This window comes from Anarhichas minor, unplaced genomic scaffold (assembly GCF_050575085.1).
Source record: "Anarhichas minor isolate MPS153535 unplaced genomic scaffold, ASM5057508v1 ptg000018l, whole genome shotgun sequence".
In the NCBI taxonomy this organism is placed as follows: domain Eukaryota; kingdom Metazoa; phylum Chordata; class Actinopteri; order Perciformes; family Anarhichadidae; genus Anarhichas; species Anarhichas minor.
This window is the reverse complement of record NW_027466464.1, coordinates 62,587-80,673: the sequence shown is the minus strand read 5'-3', so window position 1 is coordinate 80,673 and position 18,087 is coordinate 62,587. Positions and strand designations below refer to the sequence as shown.

General features: G+C 49.8%; 24 non-coding genes across 24 annotated transcripts; all 24 read right to left on the bottom strand.

Annotated features, from left to right (window-relative positions):
• Positions 1 to 1,562: 1,562 nt before the first annotated feature.
• On the bottom strand, positions 1,563 to 1,679 carry LOC142953785 (U5 spliceosomal RNA). The gene has a single exon (XR_012955387.1). It is a non-coding gene; the product is annotated as a U5 spliceosomal RNA (small nuclear RNA).
• Positions 1,680 to 1,883: 204 nt separating this feature from the next.
• Positions 1,884 to 2,047, bottom strand: LOC142954175 (U1 spliceosomal RNA). Its single transcript, XR_012955655.1, has one exon. It is a non-coding gene; the product is annotated as a U1 spliceosomal RNA (small nuclear RNA).
• A 287-nt stretch (positions 2,048 to 2,334) lies between these two features.
• Positions 2,335 to 2,525, bottom strand: LOC142953565 (U2 spliceosomal RNA). The gene has a single exon (XR_012955196.1). It is a non-coding gene; the product is annotated as a U2 spliceosomal RNA (small nuclear RNA).
• A 5,208-nt stretch (positions 2,526 to 7,733) lies between these two features.
• On the bottom strand, positions 7,734 to 7,850 carry LOC142953626 (U5 spliceosomal RNA). The gene has a single exon (XR_012955237.1). It is a non-coding gene; the product is annotated as a U5 spliceosomal RNA (small nuclear RNA).
• A 204-nt stretch (positions 7,851 to 8,054) lies between these two features.
• Positions 8,055 to 8,218, bottom strand: LOC142954174 (U1 spliceosomal RNA). The gene has a single exon (XR_012955654.1). It is a non-coding gene; the product is annotated as a U1 spliceosomal RNA (small nuclear RNA).
• A 287-nt stretch (positions 8,219 to 8,505) lies between these two features.
• On the bottom strand, positions 8,506 to 8,696 carry LOC142953499 (U2 spliceosomal RNA). Its single transcript, XR_012955135.1, has one exon. It is a non-coding gene; the product is annotated as a U2 spliceosomal RNA (small nuclear RNA).
• A 176-nt stretch (positions 8,697 to 8,872) lies between these two features.
• On the bottom strand, positions 8,873 to 8,989 carry LOC142953807 (U5 spliceosomal RNA). The gene has a single exon (XR_012955408.1). It is a non-coding gene; the product is annotated as a U5 spliceosomal RNA (small nuclear RNA).
• Positions 8,990 to 9,193: 204 nt separating this feature from the next.
• On the bottom strand, positions 9,194 to 9,357 carry LOC142954173 (U1 spliceosomal RNA). The gene has a single exon (XR_012955653.1). It is a non-coding gene; the product is annotated as a U1 spliceosomal RNA (small nuclear RNA).
• A 287-nt stretch (positions 9,358 to 9,644) lies between these two features.
• LOC142953385 (U2 spliceosomal RNA) lies at positions 9,645 to 9,835 on the bottom strand. The gene has a single exon (XR_012955027.1). It is a non-coding gene; the product is annotated as a U2 spliceosomal RNA (small nuclear RNA).
• A 170-nt stretch (positions 9,836 to 10,005) lies between these two features.
• Positions 10,006 to 10,169, bottom strand: LOC142953298 (U1 spliceosomal RNA). The gene has a single exon (XR_012954943.1). It is a non-coding gene; the product is annotated as a U1 spliceosomal RNA (small nuclear RNA).
• Positions 10,170 to 10,456: 287 nt separating this feature from the next.
• LOC142953533 (U2 spliceosomal RNA) lies at positions 10,457 to 10,647 on the bottom strand. Its single transcript, XR_012955168.1, has one exon. It is a non-coding gene; the product is annotated as a U2 spliceosomal RNA (small nuclear RNA).
• Positions 10,648 to 10,817: 170 nt separating this feature from the next.
• On the bottom strand, positions 10,818 to 10,981 carry LOC142953337 (U1 spliceosomal RNA). Its single transcript, XR_012954982.1, has one exon. It is a non-coding gene; the product is annotated as a U1 spliceosomal RNA (small nuclear RNA).
• Positions 10,982 to 11,268: 287 nt separating this feature from the next.
• On the bottom strand, positions 11,269 to 11,459 carry LOC142953384 (U2 spliceosomal RNA). The gene has a single exon (XR_012955026.1). It is a non-coding gene; the product is annotated as a U2 spliceosomal RNA (small nuclear RNA).
• A 176-nt stretch (positions 11,460 to 11,635) lies between these two features.
• On the bottom strand, positions 11,636 to 11,752 carry LOC142953624 (U5 spliceosomal RNA). Its single transcript, XR_012955236.1, has one exon. It is a non-coding gene; the product is annotated as a U5 spliceosomal RNA (small nuclear RNA).
• Positions 11,753 to 11,956: 204 nt separating this feature from the next.
• Positions 11,957 to 12,120, bottom strand: LOC142953317 (U1 spliceosomal RNA). Its single transcript, XR_012954962.1, has one exon. It is a non-coding gene; the product is annotated as a U1 spliceosomal RNA (small nuclear RNA).
• Positions 12,121 to 12,403: 283 nt separating this feature from the next.
• On the bottom strand, positions 12,404 to 12,594 carry LOC142953347 (U2 spliceosomal RNA). The gene has a single exon (XR_012954991.1). It is a non-coding gene; the product is annotated as a U2 spliceosomal RNA (small nuclear RNA).
• Positions 12,595 to 12,770: 176 nt separating this feature from the next.
• Positions 12,771 to 12,887, bottom strand: LOC142953622 (U5 spliceosomal RNA). Its single transcript, XR_012955234.1, has one exon. It is a non-coding gene; the product is annotated as a U5 spliceosomal RNA (small nuclear RNA).
• Positions 12,888 to 13,091: 204 nt separating this feature from the next.
• LOC142953328 (U1 spliceosomal RNA) lies at positions 13,092 to 13,255 on the bottom strand. The gene has a single exon (XR_012954973.1). It is a non-coding gene; the product is annotated as a U1 spliceosomal RNA (small nuclear RNA).
• Positions 13,256 to 13,542: 287 nt separating this feature from the next.
• Positions 13,543 to 13,733, bottom strand: LOC142953382 (U2 spliceosomal RNA). The gene has a single exon (XR_012955025.1). It is a non-coding gene; the product is annotated as a U2 spliceosomal RNA (small nuclear RNA).
• Positions 13,734 to 13,904: 171 nt separating this feature from the next.
• On the bottom strand, positions 13,905 to 14,068 carry LOC142953334 (U1 spliceosomal RNA). Its single transcript, XR_012954979.1, has one exon. It is a non-coding gene; the product is annotated as a U1 spliceosomal RNA (small nuclear RNA).
• A 287-nt stretch (positions 14,069 to 14,355) lies between these two features.
• Positions 14,356 to 14,555, bottom strand: LOC142953573 (U2 spliceosomal RNA). The gene has a single exon (XR_012955203.1). It is a non-coding gene; the product is annotated as a U2 spliceosomal RNA (small nuclear RNA).
• A 1,888-nt stretch (positions 14,556 to 16,443) lies between these two features.
• LOC142953621 (U5 spliceosomal RNA) lies at positions 16,444 to 16,560 on the bottom strand. The gene has a single exon (XR_012955233.1). It is a non-coding gene; the product is annotated as a U5 spliceosomal RNA (small nuclear RNA).
• Positions 16,561 to 16,764: 204 nt separating this feature from the next.
• On the bottom strand, positions 16,765 to 16,928 carry LOC142954172 (U1 spliceosomal RNA). Its single transcript, XR_012955652.1, has one exon. It is a non-coding gene; the product is annotated as a U1 spliceosomal RNA (small nuclear RNA).
• Positions 16,929 to 17,179: 251 nt separating this feature from the next.
• On the bottom strand, positions 17,180 to 17,371 carry LOC142953568 (U2 spliceosomal RNA). The gene has a single exon (XR_012955199.1). It is a non-coding gene; the product is annotated as a U2 spliceosomal RNA (small nuclear RNA).
• Positions 17,372 to 18,087: the final 716 nt, after the last annotated feature.

Sequence of the window (18,087 nt, the reverse complement as noted above, 5' to 3'; positions counted from 1 at the left end):
CCCCTAAGGGGGACGACAGCATGAGGAGGCCTGGGGGAAGATCGAAGCTCAGGCCTAAACCTTCTGTTAGTATGGCAACTGCTTCTCCCAATGACTGCTCACCCATCTCCCCTCCCACCTCTTGACCCGTATCCCCATCCTTCTGCTCCTGGGCCCCTCCTTCCTCCACTTTATCAGCGGCTCTCTTATGCTGACCTGTTCCCCCTCCCCTCCCCCCCTCAATCCCACCCTTGTTGGTCTGTCCCCCCTTTGACTTTTTGCTCCGTACCCCCTCCCCACTCTCTCCAAGCTCTGTCGAGAGTCCTGTTCCAAATGCCTGCGACCCTTTCCGTGCCCCTTGCTTTGATTTGGAGGGATCGGAAGTGAGGACAGGAAAATCGTCCATAATGTCTGTGGATGCCTTGGCCATTCCATCTGTTCTGGCGGTGCCCTCATCCCGGGACGCTGCCTCCCCTTTACTCCCCAACGCGTCGGCTCCGGAGCCCTCCTGTACCGTCCTCTCCCCGTCATTCTGTGTGGCTCCCCTACTCGGCTCGCCAGCCTCAGTCGGTTTGGCAGCCTCCGCAAAAGTTTTCTTGCGGCCAGGACAACCTCGGTACAGGTGGTCAGTTCCACCGCATCCATGGCACGTCCTTGGCTCTGTGCAGTCCTTGGCCGAATGCCCTTCTTGCCCACAGAAACGGCATCTTGTTTCCCCACAGCCTGCCTCTGAATGTCCTGACTGTCTGCACTTCCTGCAGAAAGCAGGTTGCCGTGGGTAAAATAGATACCCACGATCTCCACCAAGGCTGAAGAAGGCAGGTGGATGTTTCAGGCCTCCTGGACCTTCTGCGTCATGATACAGCAGTACCTGGAACTGGCGCCGCCCAGTCCAAAACCCCAGGGTGTCCTTTATATGCCTTGCAGCCGTCACCACCTCTCCATACTGCCCCAGGAATGCAGCTAGTGCTGAGTCATTAACAAAGGGGTTGTACATATGCACAGTTATTGTTCTGAAATTAGGTCTGTCCAGGTTCAGTACTCTGTAGCCGGCTAGCGGCCTTACCCCTGCCTCTGCTCGGCATATTTCAGCCACACTCCGGTAGATCTCCTCGGTCCTCAGTGTAACGTCGAACGCCTTCTCCTGCTGGTTCCACTGGATGCAGTGCACCTCCTCCACCTTCAGTTGTAGCTGCCCAATTATGACTTGCCTGCCAAAAAACTCTCTGGACTGCAGATTGTAGTCTTCCGTGGTTGCCTGGAATCGTAGCGTGTGTCTCAGCCCGACCCTTGGGATCGACTGCTCTTTTTGGCCCCTTGCGGCCATTGCTGTCTCGTTGTTAGCTCTCTCTGTGCTGTATTTTTCCGCAACACCACTTGATCTTAGCCAAAAGGCCGAGAAGCGATGAGCCCCAACTGTTTGCTTCCTGAGTCACCCTCCTGACACGTTTCACCCTTGTCATGGTGCAGTTCTTTCCAAGGGACATAGCAGTGGCTGCTGCTTTGGCACACATCCAAGCACTCCATGGTCAAGCACCGTGGTCTCGTTAAGGACAGCTTTCTTTCTTTTCACAACTGTACAAGGCTCAGCCAAATGGCAAAGCCTGCTAAAAATAGGTTGAACTCATTGGTATTCCTCTCCACGGAAGTCTTTAGTAAAAGGCGAAAGACTTGTGCGCTATGAAGAGAAACCAAAGTAAGTACAGCAACATTGTCAAGAACAGCCAAAGTCCCTAGTTGCCCAAGTCAAAACGCTCATGGTAAGCCTGAGTTCACGTGCCCTGTTCCAAATCTGAAGCCACACCCATTCCCACATCTTAAAGAGGGCAATATTCTCCATAGTACTATTTCCTCCCCTCCAATCAAAAGTACAAATCACTTGATATTCTTTTCAACAAAACAATCAGGGGAGAGCGCGAACGCAGTCCCCCACTACCAGAAATTATGCAGTCGAGATTCCCACATTTGGGGAATTCGCAGTGGTCAGAACAACCGGAGTGCAATGGCTGGGCCTCGCCCTGGGTGAACCACCTTCTTGATCATGGTATCTCCCCTGCCAGGTAAGTATGAGTTGGAAGAGACAGAGACAGGGGCGGCATTCCCAGATGCAGTACTCCGGATGACGGTTCCCAGATGGCATAATCCCAGAGTGCAGCCCTTTAGCATTAAGCTCAGGCTGGGAGCACAGCGATGTTCCACGAGGGGCGTCAGAAAGGAATAAACAAGGCCTTTGTTTGACACAAGCCCCAGCCTTGAAGACAGACAGCGAATGAGATCCTCGTCGTTCATTAAAGTGTGAAGCTAATCAACAGACTGATCCATTTGGATTGGTGTTTGGTTGTCCACAAGGCATTTGAGGAGTGCACCGTTCCCGGCAATGCTGCAATACCGGGTCAATGCGTGGAGTGAACGGAGCAAGCCCCTTTTTCATCTCCCGATGCTAAAAATCTGCTTAATACGTTATCCTCATATAGAGGACATATCAGATATTAAACTGATAAGAACAGATTTTTTTTTTTTTTTTTTTTTTATTATCAAAATTCTGTACACAAATCATACAATTTCAAACATACAAACTTCACATGTTTTGCATCATGCAACTTAATTATATTTCACAGTTACATGTCAGTAACCAGCATTTGTCAATACACAAAAAAACACAAAATACACTTATGCAATGTCTTCAGGATTCACCATCCCCACCCAAAACCTCCTTTCCACCTTTCCAAGGCAGCATGCTTCCCCCACTTCCTGATGTCCCGTTCAATCCTCCCCTTTATATCTAATTCCACTCTCTTTAACACCCCCTCCAAGCGACTTTCCCTGTTTTTTCCCACCAGGTCTTGCCTAGCCACCCACAAACTCCTCTTAACCAGGCTTATAATTAGCCACGTAAGGAAATGTTTACTCCCCAAACCTGCCCCTTCTACCACCCTAGTCCATGTCAATTTAAACCCAGGGTCTAACCTCCCCAGCCATGTCGCTGCTCTACTCCACACAATACTAGCAAAGGGACAGTCCCACATGACATGCCTGACAGTTTCTTCCCCCATACAGCCTTCCCTCGGGCACACAGGGGATCTTGCTAAACTATGCCGGTACATTACATCTCGCACTGGCAGACATTTGTGAAGGCATAGCCAATTGAGATCTTTGAGACCATTGTCCAGCCCCCGTGGCTGTATCCCCTTCCAAATACTCTTCGGGATCCCAACCACTGCCGGTGCGATCACTCTCTGTCTGACAACTTTATAAAGGAATTTGTGGTTCAGTCTGACACTGGTTTCTGAGGCCTCGGGATGGGCCCGCAGCCACCTGGCTGCGTACTGGTAATGCCATGGCTGTTGCTCCACCCGGGGCCCTAAATTGTTCCAGACCAACACGCGCCTGGCCTGATAGGAAAAATAGAGCCGCAGGAAGTGTCCTGATGGGTGTACGACTGGAGTTGACATCTCCCTCCACAAAAAAGAAACAAATATGCAGTCTAGCTTCAACGGGAGGTGTGGGACATCTCTTCCCCCTGCTTCAATCCCTGCCAGCATGCGGGCCCTCGCCACATACTCATATCTCCCTCCCCACAAGAAAGTGAACACGAGGCGCATAATAGGTCTCCTCATACTGACTGGCATTGGGTATATGTATGCCAAGTACACAAGAGATGGCATAATATCTACCTTCAGAACCAGTACTTTCCCTATCAAAGTCAGGCCCCTGCTCTTCCAGAGAGCAAACTTCTTCTGGACTGCCATAAAGCGCCTAGTCCAGTTGGCCGTGGCACTATGGGCTGTCTCAAAGCTGACCCCTAGTACCTTCAGCGGTCCCGTGCAGAGCGTCAGCCCCCCTGGTACCTCCGTCCTTTCTTTCCAGCGCCCAAAGAACTTCACAGAAGACTTGGCACAATTAAGTTTAGCACTAGCCACCTTACCAAAGCTCTGGAAAATTTCCAAGGCTCGAAGAAGGCATGTGTCGGTGTCCAGCAGCAGTGTGGTGTCATCTGCGTACTGAGACAGTTTAACTCGTAAGCCCCCACTGCCAGGTAGCAGGAAACCTCTCACACCCAGATCAGCCCGAATGGCTGCCGCCAGGGGCTCCATGTAAAGGATGTAAAGCAGTGGTGAAAGCGGACACCCCTGTCTTACCCCTGAGTGCAAACTAAAAATGTCTCCTAGGTGGCCGTTAACTGAAACCATGCTCCCTACACCTGTGTACAATATGCGTAACCATCCCATAAAAGCCTGACTGAAGCCTAACCTCTGCAAAACTCTAAACATAAAACCCCAATGAACCCTGTCAAAAGCTTTTGCCTGGTCGAGACCAACCACCATCAGTGGCAGGTGCCGGTCTTCCGCCCACGCGACAGCGTCCCGAATGAGCTGTAGATTCCATCTCACTGAGCGCCCCGCTACCCCACATGTTTGGTCCACATGGACCACATGAGGAAGTGCTATGCCTAGACGATCCGCTAGGACCTTTGCCAGGAGTTTGTAGTCAACACACAGCATGGTCAGTGGTCGCCAGTTCCCTAGGTCGGCACGATCCCCCTTCTTATAAAGAAGTGAGATAACTCCGGTGGCCGCAGAACCTCCCATTGTACCTGTGCGGAGTATTGCGGACAACACCTCCAACACTACCGGCCCAAGTACATCCCAGAACTTGAGATAAAACTCTGCTGGGAGCCCATCGATGCCAGGCACCTTCCGCCTCTTCATTCTCTGGAGGGCCCACTCAATCTCTATTAGGGTGAGCGGGGCCTCCAAAGCCTGTACTATATCCTTCGGCACCCGCTGGGTCAGAAAATCCAGGAATACCTCTCCTCCTCCTACCTCTATGTCTTTCTCCCTAAACCTTGTGCGATAGTAGTCCGTGGCAGCCTGCACCATCTCTACCCCTTCTGACACCACCCTGCCCTGCTTGTCCATTAACCCGGTCACTACCTGTTTTGCCCTATCAGCCCGTACTGAGCTGAAGAAAGCAGCGGAACACGTCTCGAACTCCTCACGGAATGTTTCACGTGATCGCAACAGGTATGCCCTGGCCTTACCCTCATATACGTCCCTAAGCTGTGCTTTAAGGGAGTCACAAGCCTGCTGATTTATAATGCCGCCCCAGTTTCCCCCGGCGTACTCACGTTCGAGAAGGTGCTGAAGGCGAAACACCTCCCTCCTCGCCATACTCGCCTTCCTTTTACAATACTTTAAACAAAAAAATTGTATCCGCTTTTTAGCAACCTCCCACCACTCAATTACTCCGGAACACAATGACCTTAGTCCTTCCAGGCCTTTGAAAAATGAACGGAAATGTTGGTTGAAAACCTCCTCCTCCAGGATGCTGACGTTAAGGTGCCAGTACCCAGTTCCAAACACTGGCACATCTGAGTGCACTTCCAATAGCAGCCCGTCATGATCTGAGAAGAACACAGGGAGCAGTCTGCCTGCCAATAGCCTGAAAGACTTGGAAAGAAAAACATAATCCAAACATTTAACGATGCCCCTAGAGTTGCGCCATGTGGGACCTGTTACCTGTGGCCTGACCTCCCTCGCCCCATCTACCAGGCCATGTTTAGCCATGAGGTTGGAAATAAACCCATCGCTGGTATCTCCCCCCTTGCCCAACTCAACATTAAAATCACCCCCTATCACTACCTGCCTACTGGTGGCCAGGTGCGGCTCCAATTGACCAGCCATCTCTTGCCTTTCTGTTGGAGTTTGTGCTCCATAGACCACAATAACCCTAAGCTTGACTGTCCCCCATGTGATGTCTGCGCCCATTATCCTCCCCTGGACAATAACAAAGGAAGACTCCACCTTGATCTCTTGAAACCCAAATAAAATCCCAACCCCAGTAGAGTGGACCCCCCCTACGCTCCAAACTGAGTCCCCTTTTGTCCACTCCCTCGAAAAAATCCCCACATCCCCCCCATCCCGTAAATGTACCTCCTGCAAAAAACAAAAGGCAACCTGGTGCGACTCCACAAAATTAAAAACAACCCTTCTTTTAACTGGGTCCCTCATTCCCCTTGCGTTTATAGTGAGAACCTTAAAAAAACCCATTGTGCATCTTAAATAAAGATTCCTATTGCTGGTTCCCACTACCCTAAAGGTATACATTCTCTTTATCCATCTCGTCAGCCCAGGAAAACGGCACTGCGTTTGGCGACGTTGTTGGTCTGTTAAGCCCCTCATAAGCGTCCTCCCCTAAGGGGGACGACAGCATGAGCAGGCCTGGGGGAAGATCGAAGCTCAGGCCTAAACCGTCTGTTAGTATGGCAGCTGCTTCTCCCAATGACTGCTCACCCATCTCCCCTCCCACCTCTTGACCCGTATCCCCATCCTTCTGCTCCTGGGCCCCTCCTTCCTCCACTTTATCAGCGGCTCTCTTATGCTGACCTGTTCCCCCTCCCCCCCTCATTCCCACCCTTGTTGGTCTGTCCCCCCTTTGACTTTTTGCTCCGTACCCCCTCCCCACTCTCTCCAAGCTCTGTCGAGAGTCCTGTTCCGAATGCCTGCGACCCTTTCCGTGCCCCTTGCTTTGATTTGGAGGGAGCAGGATCGGAAGTGAGGACAGGAAACTCGTCCATAATGTCTGTGGATGCCTTGGCCATTCCGTCTGTTCCGGCGGTGCCCTCATCCCGGGGCGCTGCCTCCCCTTTACTCCCCAACGCGTCAGCTCCGGAGCCCTCCTGTACCGTCCTCTCCCCGTCATTCTGTGTGGCTCCCCTACTCGGCTCGCCAGCCTCAGTCGGTTTGGCAGCCTCCGCAAAAGTTTTCTTGCGGCCAGGACAACCTCGGTACAGGTGGTCAGTTCCACCGCATCCATGGCACGTCCTTGGCTCTGTGCAGTCCTTGGCGGAATGCCCTGCTTGCCCACAGAAACGGCATCTTGTTTCCCCACAGCCTGCCTCTGAATGTCCTGACTGTCTGCACTTCCTGCAGAAAGCAGGTTGCCGTGGGTAAAATAGATACCCACGATCTCCACCAAGGCTGAAGAAGGCAGGTGGATGTTTCAGGCCTCCTGGACCTTCTGCGTCATGATACAGCAGTACCTGGAACTGGCGCCGTCCAGTCCAAAACCCCAGGGTGTCCTTTATATGCCTTGCAGCCGTCACCACCTCTCCATACTGCCCCAGGAATGCAGCTAGTGCTGAGTCATTAACAAAGGGGTTGTACATATGCACAGTTATTGTTCTGAAATTAGGTCTGTCCAGGTTCAGTACTCTGTAGCCGGCTAGCGGCCTTACCCCTGCCTCTGCTCGGCAAATTTCAGCCACACTCCGGTAGATCTCCTCGGTCCTCAGTGTAACGTCGAACGCCTTCTCCTGCTGGTTCCACTGGATGCAGTGCACCTCCTCCACCTTCAGTTGTAGCTGCCCAATTATGACTTGCCTGCCAAAGAACTCTCTGGACTGCAGTTTGTAGTCTTCCGTGGTTGCCTGGAATCGTAGCGTGTGTCTCAGCCCGACCCTTGGGATCGACTGCTCTTTTTGGCCCCTTGCGGCCATTGCTGTCTCGTTGTTAGCTCTCTCTGTGCTGTATTTTTCCGCAACACCACTTGATCTTAGCCAAAAGGCCGAGAAGCGATGAGCCCCAACTGTTTGCTTCCTGAGTCACCCTCCTGACACGTTTCACCCTTGTCATGGTGCAGTTCTTTCCAAGGGACATAGCAGTGGCTGCTGCTTTGGCACACATCCAAGCACTCCATGGTCAAGCACCGTGGTCTCGTTAAGGACAGCTTTCTTTCTTTTCACAACTGTACAAGGCTCAGCCAAATGGCAAAGCCTGCTAAAAATAGGTTGAACTCATTGGTATTCCTCTCCACGGAAGTCTTTAGTAAAAGGCGAAAGACTTGTGCGTTATGAAGAGAAACCAAAGTAAATACAGCAACATTGTCAAGAACAGCCAAAGTCCCTAGTTGCCCAAGTCAAAACGCTCATGGTAAGCCTGAGTTCACGTGCCCTGTTCCAAATCTGAAGCCACACCCATTCCCACATCTTAAAGAGGGCAATATTCTCCATAGTACTATTTCCTCCCCTCCAATCAAAAGTACAAATCACTTGATATTCTTTTCAACAAAACAATCAGGGGAGAGCGCGAACGCAGTCCCCCACTACCAGAAATTATGCAGTCGAGATTCCCACATTTGGGGAATTCGCAGTGGTCAGAACAACCGGAGTGCAATGGCTGGGCCTCGCCCTGGGTGAACCACCTTCTTGATCATGGTATCTCCCCTGCCAGGTAAGTATGAGTTGGAAGAGACAGAGACAGGGGCGGCATTCCCAGATGCAGTACTCCGGATGACGGTTCCCAGATGGCATAATCCCAGAGTGCAGCCCTTTAGCATTAAGGTCAGGCTGGGAGCACAGCGATGTTCCACGAGGGGCGTCAGTAAGGAATAAACAAGGCCTTTGTTTGACACAATCCCCAGCCTTGAAGACAGACAGCGAATGAGATCCTCGTCGTTCATTAAAGTGTGAAGCTAATCAACAGACTGATCCATTTGGATTGGTGTTTGGTTGTCCACAAGGCATTTGAGGAGTGCACCATTCCCGGCAATGCTGCAATACCGGGTCAATGCGTGGAGTGAACGGAGCAAGCCCCTTTTTCATCTCCCGATGCTAAAAATCTGCTTAATACGTTATCCTCATATAGAGGACATATCAGATATTAAACTGATAAGAACAGATACTACACTTGATCTTAGCCAAAAGGCCGAGAAGCGATGAGCCCCAACTGTTTGCTTCCTGAGTCACCCTCCTGACACGTTTCACCCTTGTCATGGTGCAGTTCTTTCCAAGGGACATAGCAGTGGCTGCTGCTTTGGCACACATCCAAGCACTCCATGGTCAAGCACCGTGGTCTCGTTAAGGACAGCTTTCTTTCTTTTCACAACTGTACAAGGCTCAGCCAAATGGCAAAGCCTGCTAAAAATAGGTTGAACTCATTGGTATTCCTCTCCACGGAAGTCTCTAGTAAAAGGCGAAAGACTTGTGCGCTATGAAGAGAAACCAAAGTAAGTACAGCAACATTGTCAAGAACAGCCAAAGTCCCTAGTTGCCCAAGTCAAAACGCTCATGGTAAGCCTGAGTTCACGTGCCCTGTTCCAAATCTGAAGCCACACCCATTCCCACATCTTAAAGAGGGCAATATTCTCCATAGTACTATTTCCTCCCCTCCAATCAAAAGTACAAATCACTTGATATTCTTTTCAACAAAACAATCAGGGGAGAGCGCGAACGCAGTCCCCCACTACCAGAAATTATGCAGTCGAGATTCCCACATTTGGGGAATTCGCAGTGGTCAGAACAACCGGAGTGCAATGGCTGGGCCTCGCCCTGGGTGAACCACCTTCTTGATCATGGTATCTCCCCTGCCAGGTAAGTATGAGTTGGAAGAGACAGAGACAGGGGCGGCATTCCCAGATGCAGTACTCCGGATGACGGTTCCCAGATGGCATAATCCCAGAGTGCAGGGATTTAGCATTAAGCTTAGGCTGGGAGCACAGCGATGTTCCACGAGGGGCGTCAGAAAGGAATAAACAAGGCCTTTGTTTGACACAAGCCCCAGCCTTGAAGACAGACAGCGAATGAGATCCTCGTCGTTCATTAAAGTGTGAAGCTAATCAACAGACTGATCCATTTGGATTGGTATTTGGTTGTCCACAAGGCATTTGAGGAGTGCACCGTTCCCGGCAATGCTGCAATACCGGGTCAATGCGTGGAGTGAACGGAGCAAGCCCCTTTTTCATCTCCCGATGCTAAAAATCTGCTTAATACGTTATCCTCATATAGAGGACATATCAGATATTAAACTGATAAGAACAGATACTACACTTGATCTTAGCCAAAAGGCCGAGAAGCGATGAGCCCCAACTGTTTGCTTCCTGAGTCACCCTCCTGACACGTTTCACCCTGTTCCAAATCTGAAGCCACACCCATTCCCACATCTTAAAGAGGGCAATATTCTCCATAGTACTATTTCCTCCCCTCCAATCAAAAGTACAACCACTTGATATTCTTTTCAACAAAACAATCAGGGGAGAGCGCGAACGCAGTCCCCCACTACCAGCAATTATGCAGTCGAGATTCCCACATTTGGGGAATTCGCAGTGGTCAGAACAACCGGAGTGCAATGGCTGGGCCTCGCCCTGGGTGAACCACCTTCTTGATCATGGTATCTCCCCTGCCAGGTAAGTATGAGTTGGAAGAGACAGAGACAGGGGCGGCATTCCCAGACGCAGTACTCCGGATGACGGTTCCCAGATGGCATAATCCCAGAGTGCAGGGATTTAGCATTAAGCTTAGGCTGGGAGCACAGCGATGTTCCACGAGGGGCGTCAGTAAGGAATAAACAAGGCCTTTGTTTGACACAAGCCCCAGCCTTGAAGACAGACAGCGAATGAGATCCTTGTCGTTCATTAAAGTGTGAAGCTAATCAACAGACTGATCCATTTGGATTGGTGTTTGGTTGTCCACAAGGCATTTGAGGAGTGCACCGTTCCCGGCAATGCTGCAATACCGGGTCAATGCGTGGAGTGAACGGGGCAAGCCTCTTTTTCATCTCCCGATGCTAAAAATCTGCTTAATACGTTATCCTCATATAGAGGACATATCAGATATTAAACTGATAAGAACAGATACTACACTTGATCTTAGCCAAAAGGCCGAGAAGCGATGAGCCCCAACTGTTTGCTTCCTGAGTCACCCTCCTGACACGTTTCACCCTGTTCCAAATCTGAAGCCACACCCATTCCCACATCTTAAAGAGGGCAATATTCTCCATAGTACTATTTCCTCCCCTCCAATCAAAAGTACAACCACTTGATATTCTTTTCAACAAAACAATCAGGGGAGAGCGCAAACGCAGTCCCCCACTACCAGCAATTATGCAGTCGAGATTCCCACATTTGGGGAATTTGCAGTGGTCAGAACAACCGGAGTGCAATGGCTGGGCCTCGCCCTGGGTGAACCACCTTCTTGATCATGGTATCTCCCCTGCCAGGTAAGTATGAGTTGGAAGAGACAGAGACAGGGGCGGCATTCCCAGATGCAGTACTCCGGATGACGGTTCCCAGATGGCATAATCCCAGAGTGCAGTCCTTTAGCATTAAGCTCAGGCTGGGAGCATAGCGATGTTCCACGAGGGGCGTCAGTAAGGAATAAACAAGGCCTTTGTTTGACACAAGCCCCAGCCTTGAAGACAGACAGCGAATGAGATCCTCGTCGTTCATTAAAGTGTGAAGCTAATCAACAGACTGATCCATTTGGATTGGTGTTTGGTTGTCCACAAGGCATTTGAGGAGTGCACCGTTCCCGGCAATGCTGCAATACCGGGTCAATGCGTGGAGTGAACGGAGCAAGCCCCTTTTTCATCTCCCGATGCTAAAAATCTGCTTAATACGTTATCCTCATATAGAGGACATATCAGATATTAAACTGATAAGAACAGATACTACACTTGATCTTAGCCAAAAGGCCGAGAAGCGATGAGCCCCAACTGTTTGCTTCCTGAGTCACCCTCCTGACACGTTTCACCCTTGTCATGGTGCAGTTCTTTCCAAGGGACATAGCAGTGGCTGCTGCTTTGGCACACATCCAAGCACTCCATGGTCAAGCACCGTGGTCTCATTAAGGACAGCTTTCTTTCTTTTCACAACTGTACAAGGCTCAGCCAAATGGCAAAGCCTGCTAAAAATAGGTTGAACTCATTGGTATTCCTCTCCACGGAAGTCTTTAGTAAAAGGCGAAAGACTTGTGCGTTATGAAGAGAAACCAAAGTAAGTACAGCAACATTGTCAAGAACAGCCAAAGTCCCTAGTTGCCCAAGTCAAAACGCTCATGGTAAGCCTGAGTTCACGTGCCCTGTTCCAAATCTGAAGCCACACCCATTCCCACATCTTAAAGAGGGCAATATTCTCCATAGTACTATTTCCTCCCCTCCAGTCAAAAGTACAAATCACTTGATATTCTTTTCAATAAAACAATCAGGGGAGAGTGCGAACGCAGTCCCCCACTACCAGAAATTATGCAGTCGAGATTCCCACATTTGGGGAATTCGCAGTGGTCAGAACAACCGGAGTGCAATGGCTGGGCCTCGCCCTGGGTGAACCACCTTCTTGATCATGGTATCTCCCCTGCCAGGTAAGTATGAGTTGGAAGAGACAGAGACAGGGGCGGCATTCCCAGATGCAGTACTCCGGATGACGGTTCCCAGATGGCATAATCCCAGAGTGCAGCCCTTTAGCATTAAGCTCAGGCTGGGAGCACAGCGATGTTCCACGAGGGGCGTCAGTAAGGAATAAACAAGGCCTTTGTTTGACACAAGCCCCAGCCTTGAAGACAGACAGCGAATGAGATCCTCGTCATTCATTAAAGTGTGAAGCTAATCAACAGATCCATTTGGATTGGTGTTTGGTTGTCCACAAGGCATTTGAGGAGTGCACCGTTCCCGGCAATGCTGCAATACCGGGTCAATGCGTGGAGTGAACGGGGCAAGCCCCTTTTTCATCTCCCGATGCTAAAAATCTGCTTAATACGTTATCCTCATATAGAGGACATATCAGATATTAAACTGATAAGAACAGATACTACACTTGATCTTAGCCAAAAGGCCGAGAAGCGATGAGCCCCAACTGTTTGCTTCCTGAGTCACCCTCCTGACACGTTTTACCCTTGTCATGGTGCAGTTCTTTCCAAGGGACATAGCAGTGGCTGCTGCTTTGGCACACATCCAAGCACTCCATGGTCAAGCACCGTGGTCTCGTTAAGGACAGCTTTCTTTCTTTTCACAACTGTACAAGGCTCAGCCAAATGGCAAAGCCTGCTAAAAATAGGTTGAACTCATTGGTATTCCTCTCCACGGAAGTCTTTAGTAAAAGGCGAAAGACTTGTGCGTTATGAAGAGAAACCAAAGTAAGTACAGCAACATTGTCAAGAACAGCCAAAGTCCCTAGTTGCCCAAGTCAAAACGCTCATGGTAAGCCTGAGTTCACGTGCCCTGTTCCAAATCTGAAGCCACACCCATTCCCACATCTTAAAGAGGGCAATATTCTCCATAGTACTATTTCCTCCCCTCCAGTCAAAAGTACAAATCACTTGATATTCTTTTCAACAAAACAATCAGGGGAGAGCGCGAACGCAGTCCCCCACTACCAGAAATGATGCAGTCGAGATTCCCACATTTGGGGAATTCACAGTGGTCAGAACAACCGGAGTGCAATGGCTGGGCCTCGCCCTGGGTGAACCACCTTCTTGATCATGGTATCTCCCCTGCCAGGTAAGTATGAGTTGGAAGAGACAGAGACAGGGGCGGCATTCCCAGATGCAGTACTCCGGATGACGGTTCCCAGATGGCATAATCCCAGAGTGCAGGGATTTAGCATTAAGCTTAGGCTGGGAGCACAGCGATGTTCCACGAGGGGCGTCAGAAAGGAATAAACAAGGCCTTTGTTTGACACAAGCCCCAGCCTTGAAGACAGACAGCGAATGAGATCCTCGTCGTTCATTAAAGTGTGAAGCTAATCAACAGACTGATCCATTTGGATTGGTGTTTGGTTGTCCACAAGGCATTTGAGGAGTGCACCGTTCCCGGCAATGCTGCAATACCGGGTCAATGCGTGGAGTGAACGGAGCAAGCCCCTTTTTCATCTCCCGATGCTAAAAATCTGCTTAATACGTTATCCTCATATAGAGGACATATCAGATATTAAACTGATAAGAACAGATACTACACTTGATCTTAGCCAAAAGGCCGAGAAGCGATGAGCCCCAACTGTTTGCTTCCTGAGTCACCCTCCTGACACGTTTCACCCTGTTCCAAATCTGAAGCCACACCCATTCCCACATCTTAAAGAGGGCAATATTCTCCATAGTACTATTTCCTCCCCTCCAATCAAAAGTACAAATCACTTGATATTCTTTTCAACAAAACAATCAGGGGAGAGCGCGAATGCAGTCCCCCACTACCAGAAATGATGCAGTCGAGATTCCCACATTTGGGGAATTCACAGTGGTCAGAACAACCGGAGTGCAATGGTTGGGCCTCGCCCTGGGTGAACCACCTTCTTGATCATGGTATCTCCCCTGCCAGGTAAGTATGAGTTGGAAGAGACAGAGACAGGGGCGGCATTCCCAGATGCAGTACTCCGGATGACGGTTCCCAGATGGCATAATCCCAGAGTGCAGCCCTTTAGCATTAAGCTCAGGCTGGGAGCACAGCGATGTTCCACGAGGGGCGTCAGTAAGGAATAAACAAGGCCTTTGTTTGACACAAGCCCCAGCCTTGAAGACAGACAGCGAATGAGATCCTCGTCGTTCATTAAAGTGTGAAGCTAATCAACAGACTGATCCATTTGGATTGGTGTTTGGTTGTCCACAAGGCATTTGAGGAGTGCACCGTTCCCGGCAATGCTGCAATACCGGGTCAATGCGTGGAGTGAACGGAGCAAGCCCCTTTTTCATCTCCCGATGCTAAAAATCTGCTTAATACGTTATCCTCATATAGAGGACATATCAGATATTAAACTGATAAGAACAGATTTTTTTTTTTTTTTTTTTTTTTTTTTTTTTATTATCAAAATTCTGTACACAAATCATACAATTTCAAACATACAAACTTCACATGTTTTGCATCATGCAACTTAATTCTATTTCACAGTTACATGTCAGTAACCAGCATTTGTCAATACACAAAAAAAACAAACAAACACAAAATACACTTATGCAAAGTCTTCAGGATTTACCATCCCCACCCAAAAAAACCCATTGTGCATCTTAAATAAAGATTCCTATTGCTGGTTCCCACTACCCTAAAGGTATACATTCTCTTTATCCATCTCGTCAGCCCAGGAAAACGGCACTGCGTTTGGCGACGTTGTTGGTCTGTTAAGCCCCTCATAAGCGTCCTCCCCTAAGGGGGACGACAGCATGAGCAGGCCTGGGGGAAGATCGAAGCTCAGGCCTAAACCGTCTGTTAGTATGGCAGCTGCTTCTCCCAATGACTGCTCACCCATCTCCCCTCCCACCTCTTGACCCGTATCCCCATCCTTCTGCTCCTGGGCCCCTCCTTCCTCCACTTTATCAGCGGCTCTCTTATGCTGACCTGTTCCCCCTCCCCTCCCCCCCTCAATCCCACCCTTGTTGGTCTGTCCCCCCTTTGACTTTTTGCTCCGTACCCCCTCCCCACTCTCTCCAAGCTCTGTCGAGAGTCCTGTTCCGAATGCCTGCGACCCTTTCCGTGCCCCTTGCTTTGATTTGGAGGGAGCAGGATCGGAAGTGAGGACAGGAAACTCGTCCATAATGTCTGTGGATGCCTTGGCCATTCCGTCTGTTCCGGCGGTGCCCTCATCCCGGGGCGCTGCCTCCCCTTTACTCCCCAACGCGTCAGCTCCGGAGCCCTCCTGTACCGTCCTCTCCCCGTCATTCTGTGTGGCTCCCCTACTCGGCTCGCCAGCCTCAGTCAGTTTGGCAGCCTCCGCAAAAGTTTTCTTGCGGCCAGGACAACCTCGGTACAGGTGGTCAGTTCCACCGCATCCATGGCACGTCCTTGGCTCTGTGCAGTCCTTGGCGGAATGCCCTGCTTGCCCACAGAAACGGCATCTTGTTTCCCCACAGCCTGCCTCTGAATGTCCTGACTGTCTGCACTTCCTGCAGAAAGCAGGTTGCCGTGGGTAAAATAGATACCCACGATCTCCACCAAGGCTGAAGAAGGCAGGTGGATGTTTCAGGCCTCCTGGACCTTCTGCGTCATGATACAGCAGTACCTGGAACTGGCGCCGTCCAGTCCAAAACCCCAGGGTGTCCTTTATATGCCTTGCAGCCGTCACCACCTCTCCATACTGCCCCAGGAATGCAGCTAGTGCTGAGTCATTAACAAAGGGGTTGTACATATGCACAGTTATTGTTCTGAAATTAGGTCTGTCCAGGTTCAGTACTCTGTAGCCGGCTAGCGGCCTTACCCCTGCCTCTGCTCGGCAAATTTCAGCCACACTCCGGTAGATCTCCTCGGTCCTCAGTGTAACGTCGAACGCCTTCTCCTGCTGGTTCCACTGGATGCAGTGCACCTCCTCCACCTTCAGTTGTAGCTGCCCAATTATGACTTGCCTGCCAAAGAACTCTCTGGACTGCAGTTTGTAGTCTTCCGTGGTTGCCTGGAATCGTAGCGTGTGTCTCAGCCCGACCCTTGGGATCGACTGCTCTTTTTGGCCCCTTGCGGCCATTGCTGTCTCGTTGTTAGCTCTCTCTGTGCTGTATTTTTCCGCAACACCACTTGATCTTAGCCAAAAGGCCGAGAAGCGATGAGCCCAACTGTTTGCTTCCTGAGTCACCCTCCTGACACGTTTCACCCTTGTCATGGTGCAGTTCTTTCCAAGGGACATAGCAGTGGCTGCTGCTTTGGCACACATCCAAGCACTCCATGGTCAAGCACCGTGGTCTCATTAAGGACAGCTTTCTTTCTTTTCACAACTGTACAAGGCTCAGCCAAATGGCAAAGCCTGCTAAAAATAGGTTGAACTCATTGGTATTCCTCTCCACGGAAGTCTTTAGTAAAAGGCGAAAGACTTGTGCGTTATGAAGAGAAACCAAAGTAAGTACAGCAACATTGTCAAGAACAGCCAAAGTCCCTAGTTGCCCAAGTCAAAACGCTCATGGTAAGCCTGAGTTCACGTGCCCTGTTCCAAATCTGAAGCCACACCCATTCCCACATCTTAAAGAGGGCAATATTCTCCATAGTACTATTTCCTCCCCTCCAATCAAAAGTACAAATCACTTGATATTCTTTTCAACAAAACAATCAGGGGAGAGCGCGAACGCAGTCCCCCACTACCAGAAATTATGCAGTCGAGATTCCCACATTTGGGGAATTCGCAGTGGTCAGAACAACCGGAGTGCAATGGCTGGGCCTCGCCCTGGGTGAACCACCTTCTTGATCATGGTATCTCCCCTGCCAGGTAAGTATGAGTTGGAAGAGACAGAGACAGGGGTGGCATTCCCAGATGGCATAATCCCAGAGTGCAGTCCTTTAGCATTAAGCTCAGGCTGGGAGCACAGCGATGTTCCACGAGGGGCGTCAGTAAGGAATAAACAAGGCCTTTGTTTGACACAAGCCCCAGCCTTGAAGACAGACAGCGAATGAGATCCTCGTCGTTCATTAAAGTGTGAAGCTAATCAACAGACTGATCCATTTGGATTGGTGTCCACAAGGCATTTGAGGAGTGCACCGTTCCCGGCAATGCTGCAATACCGGGTCAATGCGTGGAGTGAACGGAGCAAGCCCCTTTTTCATCTCCCGATGCTAAAAATCTGCTTAATACGTTATCCTCATATAGAGGACATATCAGATATTAAACTGATAAGAACAGATTTTTTTTTTTTTTTTTTTTTTTATTATCAAAATTCTGTACACAAATCATACAATTTCAAACATACAAACTTCACGTTTTGCATCATGCAACTTAATTATATTTCACAGTTACATGTCAGTAACCAGCATTTGTCAATACACAAAAAAAACACAAAATACACTTATGCAATGTCTTCAGGATTCACCATCCCCACCCAAAACCTCCTTTCCACCTTTCCAAGGCAGCATGCTTCCCCCACTTCCTGATGTCCCGTTCAATCCTCCCCTTTATATCTAATTCCACTCTCTTTAACACCCCCTCCAAGCGACTTTCCCTGTTTTTTCCCACCAGGTCTTGCCTAGCCACCCACAAACTCCTCTTAACCAGGCTTATAATTAGCCACGTAAGGAAATGTTTACTCCCCAAACCTCCCCCTTCTACCACCCTAGTCCATGTCAATTTAAACCCAGGGTCTAACCTCCCCAGCCATGTCGCTGCTCTACTCCACACAATACTAGCAAAGGGACAGTCCCACATGACATGCCTGACAGTTTCTTCCCCCATACAGCCTTCCCTCGGGCACACAGGGGATCTTGCTAAACTATGCCGGTACATTACATCTCGCACTGGCAGACATTTGTGAAGGCATAGCCAATTGAGATCTTTGAGACCATTGTCCAGCCCCCGTGGCTGTATCCCCTTCCAAATACTCTTCGGGATCCCAACCACTGCCGGTGCGATCACTCTCTGTCTGACAACTTTATAAAGGAATTT